The sequence below is a fragment of the Euleptes europaea genome, chromosome 10 (assembly GCF_029931775.1).
Source record: "Euleptes europaea isolate rEulEur1 chromosome 10, rEulEur1.hap1, whole genome shotgun sequence".
Lineage (NCBI taxonomy): Eukaryota > Metazoa > Chordata > Lepidosauria > Squamata > Sphaerodactylidae > Euleptes > Euleptes europaea.
Window position 1 is genome coordinate 25,115,069 of NC_079321.1, and position 6,107 is coordinate 25,121,175.

A 6,107-nucleotide genomic window follows, 5' to 3' on the forward strand; every position below is an offset into this window, starting at 1 on the left:
CTATCAGTATAAGTATGGAACCCCAGGTTCAATGTCCTATCAGCTCTTTCCTTCTGAGGGTATGTCTTTAGAATTTGTATTCAGGTGAGGATGTTTATGAAAAGCATTAAGAATATCTTCCAGGATTAGCATTAAATATATCCTATTCCAAGTGTGGCCTCTGGGGCCGTGATGAAAATAATGGATTTCTATTTTACTGGCATGATTCTTGGAACTGGATTTTCAACAAAACGGAAGCAATTAACCTTTTCATGTTAAGGTCCTTCAGGGAAGAGAACTTGGAGACATTCGTTTCTATTGAATACAAACTTCCATAGAAACTGTCAGCCGTGACATTCCTCGGGCTACTGTGCTTCTCTCACACAATTACGGTCTCTCACACAACAGGATTAAGGGGGCCATCAAAGGATCACAAATTGTGCATTTGGTTTCTTGGTTGTTGTTTTAACCACCTTGAACTGTCTGTCTCTGGGAATATATATGGCTGCAGACTGCAAATGGCTGATTCACACGAGTAAGCCACAGAATGAAGTATGAGGCCGGAACAAGCAGTAGTCTTCCAGCCAACCAAGGATCCTCAGTACATACATACATGAAGCTCCCTTTATATTGATTCAGAATATTGGTCCATCAGCAGCAGTGCTGTCTAATCAGACTAGGGTTGCCAACCTCCAGGGTACTTGGTGTTGTCTTGCAATTATAGCTATTCTACAACCTACAGAGATCCATTCCCCTGAAGAAAATGGCAGTTTTGAAGGGTGGATTTTATGGCATCAGGTGCCTGCTGAACTCCTTCCCTCCCCCCAAACTGTTCCTTCTTCCTACTTCCAAATGTCCAGGAATGTCCCAGTCCAGAGTTGGCACCCCTAACTCGTTCTAGCAGCAACTCTCCAGGGTCTCAGGTTGAGTCTTTCACATCACCTACTACCTGATCCTTTTAAGATGGAGATGCAGAGAAGAGAACCTGACACCTTCTGCATGCAAAGCAGATGCTCTACCACTGAACCATGTGTGTGACATAGTGGTTACAGAGTTTGACTGGGAAGACCTGGGTTCAAATCCCCACTCAACCATGAAACTTCATTGATACTACACTTGATCTTTCAAATGCTCATGGCAAAAAAACTTAGATGAGAAACTGGCGTTGCTGGGCTTCTCGCAGGATATGTTATCAGATCTTGGGAAAACTGAAGCTTTTGCCAAAATTAAGAAGCGCATTAAAGAGCTCGATTATAACAGCACTACTTTTCGTGCTCGTCGCGTCTGTTCATCCCAGTTCTTCGGAATACCCCCTCCACGTGGTCTGCCTGCCTATACATATTATCTGACAACTCCTCGTCTCTGTAGAGCTTTTTGCTTGGCTAGATTGAATGCTAACCCTTCTATGGTAATGCAGGGCAGAATTCTGAATATACCATACTCAGACAGGATCTGCCCTTGCTCTTCTGGCTCTATTGACACATTAGCCCATGCCCTTTTGGAATGCCGCTTTTACGAGGAACTTCGATCGCACTATATTTCCCCCCTTTTAATATACAAATCCAATGCCTCTGTGACTGACATAATGCCTTTTTTACTAAGCGACAGGGACCCCAAGGCTACATTGTCAGTGGCAAGATTTGTTTCAGTCCTTATATCCCTCCAACACTAGATATATGCTGCTCAAGATCAATTGATCAAGGAGCTTCTAAGGGATAAAAGGAAGGAAAGGAAAGGAAAGGAAGGAAAAGGAAGAAACTTCATTGATAACCTTTGGCCAGTCATTCTATGCCTGACCTTCCTGACAGGAGTAGAAAAGAGCAAGAGTTCAGTAGCATCTTAAAGACTAACAACATTTCTGGCAGGGTGTGAGCTTTCATCAGCTGTGACCCACGAAAGCTCCTATCCTGCCAGAAATTTTGTTAGTCTTTAAGGTGCTACTGGACTCCTGCTGTTTTCTGCTGCTACCGACAGACTAACATGGCTACCCATCATGATCTATCTTCCTGATAGGGTTATTATGACGATACAATGGGGGAGGGTAGGACTCTGTATGTTGCTCTAAGCTCTTTGGAAGGGTGGGAGAAAAATGCACCAAATCAAAATGTCCCTTGCAGGACTCCATGAATTTGCAAAACATGTATCTCTGGGCTACAGTTATGGTGTTTGCCACATGGCTTGTGGATTATCCCTAAAATACCTTTTTTATTACAGTTTTTTTTCCCTTTAGTTAGCATGAGGCCATTTCACCTTTCACACAACAGGCATTGCACAATATTTACAAAGTTTTTCAGTACTATTAAGAACATGAGAAAATTCTTGCCGGCATTCATTCTGTTATTTTGCTTTCCACAGTAGCCAATGGATGCCTCCAACATCTCACAAGCAGGAGCACAGAGGCCAAAACTTCCCAGATGTATCCTACCACTCTTTGCATGGAATATGGGGTTTTCCTGTGCTCCTCGGTGTTCCTGCAACCCCTTCTAGCCCCTGGAAAGACCATTCCCACAGGGACAAACAGCCATGCAGGCGGAGGAAGCAGAAGAAAACGACGAAGAGTTGGTTTTTATACCCTGTTTGTTAAAGAGTCTCAAAGTGGCTTACAATTGCCTTCCCCTCCCCACAACAGACACCTTGTGGGGTAGGTGGGGCTGGGAGAGTTCAGAGAGAATTGTGACTAGCCCAAGGTCACCCAGCAGGCTCCATGTGGAGGAGTGGGGAATCAAACCCGGTTCTCCAGATTAGAGTCCGTAGCTCCTAACCACTACACCACGCTGGCTCACTGGAGCGAAGAAGGACAGGACAGTGAAATTGGTCCTCTTCAACAGAATGATATTTCCAGGGATTGGTGGGAGCTGCAGGAATGGAAGGAAATCTTGGAGAACTTCTATGCATGAATGGTTGGATACACATCACTGTTTTCACCCCCCCCCCAGCAACTGATATTCAGAGATATACTATGAACATGGGGGCTTCATTTAGCCATCACAGATAATAGTCTCTGTTCATCATGGCTGTTCAAATAATCTTGACACTGGTGGTAATATTGTTGTAACATCTCAGTGAGTTTCTCCTATAAACAAACACAGAAATAATTGAGCTCATTTACATTTATCCTAGGAGTCATTGAAAGTAGCCTCATAGTTTTGGCAGAATTGCTCATTTCTCCATAATCACAAGAGTTCCAAAAAAATTAGAATTTTGGTAATCAAAACCCTGATACACAAATCAGTGGTTTCCAAAGGGTACAAGATCTCACAGGTAATGCATTCCGTATCTTCCAGGATACATCTCATGATGAAAATGTGTTACTGATGCTGTACAGAAGACGTTGATATTTTCTGGTGGCTATAGGTCAAAAGCGGTTTGTGTTTCTTTGGATCCTGTCCACAGGGGTTAAACAACTGGAAATTGCATTTGCGTTCTCACAAGAGGGAAGTGTGGATCTCAGAATCCAAAATGGTGCTGGACAGAATCTCTTCCAGCACTGAATGCTACAAACGTGCTGGCTCCATGCAACACAAACGTAATACGCGTACACATTCTTTCCAAAACATTTTTTGTCTGAGGTTATCGTACTTCGTTCATGTTATGAGAAAACAAGAGACATTGGAAAAGAAAAGAATGCTTGGAAAAGTTTAAGGCAGCAGGAAAAAAGAAAAACTCAACATGAGATGGATTGAGTCAATCAAGGAAGCCACGGCCCTCAGTTTACAAGACCTGGGGGAAAATGTTAACAAGAGGACATTTTGGAGGACAGTGATTCATAGGGTAGCCATAAGTCAAAAGCCACTTGACGGCACTTAACACATACAAATTAGTCCACAGAGAGCAGGCTTATTAAAATGACTAGCTCACATACCCCAGGACGATGATTCTGTTTCATTCTCTTATATAAAATGTACGGGGCAAAAGCTGTAACATACCAAAGTTCTCCTGCCTTTATATTACAAAAAGTCAGCCTACAAAGAGATAACACAGAAACCAATTCAGTGGCAAAAGTAGGAAGAAATCGACAGGTACAGAGAACCAGAAAAACACTATAGAGATCTTGAAAGATGCATCTCCCGCATTCATCACTGCTTTCCCACAACAACCTTCACAGTGTGGTCCCAAACAGAGTTACACTTTTCTAAGCCCATTGACTTCGATGAACCTAGAAGGATGTAAGAGTGCTTTAGATTGCACCATAAATGCCACAGAGTCTATAAATTGCTCAGCAACTTTCACCAAGGTCAATGTTTATTAAACTGTCAACCATTAAAATATGGATTTCTTTTCTTTCTTTCATTCTTTCTTTTTTTTAAATGTTCCCAGAAGTCTTGGGGTAGATCCTTCAGATATTGACAAAGAGCAAAACACACCATTATACAGTATACTGGTCTTCAGCCAATAGTCTTTACCAATTTACTATAGAGCAATTAAACGTGGGAATGTATGAACTCATGAAATCCACCTGTTGTTGTGGAAATTATTTTGTGCCTCCTCCTCATCCATCACTGGCAGGCACAAGGAGGAAAAAGACGGAAATGTGCAAGCTGCCTTTGAATCATAGAATCATAGAGTTGGAAGGGAGCACCAGGATCATCTAGTCCAACCCCCTGCACAATGCAGGAAATTCACAACTACCTCCCCCACACCCCCAGTGACCCCTACTCCCTGCCTAGAAGATGGCCAAGATGCCCTCCCTCTCATGAACTGCCCATACAGTCAGCATTGCTGACAGATGTCCATCTAGCCTCTGCTTAAAAACCTCCAGGGAAGGAGCACTTACCACCTCCCGAGGAAGTCTGTTCCACTGAGGAAACACTCTGTTAGAAAATTCTTCCTAATGTCTAGACAGAAACTCTTTTGATTTAATTTTAACCCGTTGGTTCTGTCCAACCTTCCGGGGCAACAGAAAACAAGTCGGCACCCTCCTCTATATGACAGCCCTTCAAGTACCTGAAGATGGTTATCATATCCCCATTCTAATCAATTTGGGAATGGGCACAGGTGCATGTGCAGCAGAGGTGAAGATTCACATTCTTATATTGAATTGAAACATGGCGCCATATCTTTGGCAGCAAGCCTCTGGCTCGTTTTACTTGCAAACCCATACAACCTGAATGTCTTGTGGATGTTCTTTGGTGGTTTCTCTTCTGAGTTCCAGCCAGACTTCTGTGCAGAAAGAGCAGACTCGCATATTCCCTCTCCCCCAACCTGGACTAATAGCACTGCAGGTGTTGAGTTTTGTTCAGTGAAAGTGCACAGGGAGAAGCGTTTCACCACCTCCCCCTTACGATGGCTGCAATCTGAATTGGAATCCTCCCTAACTATTTGTTCTAAAAATGCTGGAAAGGTCAACACAGCTGGCAATGAAAAAAAGTTTAAATACATTTTTTTCATGATCACTTCAAATTACTTTTTATCTCTGCGTACCCATCCAGCCCTGCCCTGGATAGTCCAGGATAGCCCAATCTCGTCAGATCTCGGAAGCTAAACAAGGTCAGCCCTAGTTAGTATTTGTATGGGAGACCACCAGGGAAGTCCAGGGTTGCGGTGCACAGGCAATAGCAAACCCAGAAAACCCTACAGGGTCTACAATAATTCAGTTGTTACTTGATGGCAAAAACAAAAATCAACAACCATACAACTTTGCTTTTCTAACCAGTGCATGCTTAAGGCTTCCTCCTGTAGCACTGTTTGGATTATCACTGCTCAATCTCATCTTTTCCCCTGAGGTAGCTCCCACATTCTGGACTGGCCATCCTAAGGCCACTGTGGGGAAAGGATGTTGAATTAAATTGGTTATTAGTCTCTCAAGGAGGATGTAGGCATACTTACTCAGGTCTTTCCTTGATTTCCTTCCTCCTCCGTGATAGCTAGTGATGCAGAAAGGGGGCTGAAAACTCCCCAGTGTGTTGATATGACTATTTGCATCAATATACACAAATGCGGGGGGGGGGGGGGAGAGAGAAAAAGAATGTCTTCTTTTCTTCCTGAAAAGAAAATGACCCTCCCAAACACTATACACAAAATGTATTTTAATATTGTACATACCTGAAATTTAAGTCAAACCCCCCCCTTTTTTCTTGATAGTACACCTGGAAAACAACATAGCCTTCCTTTTGGATTAATCCTGTATC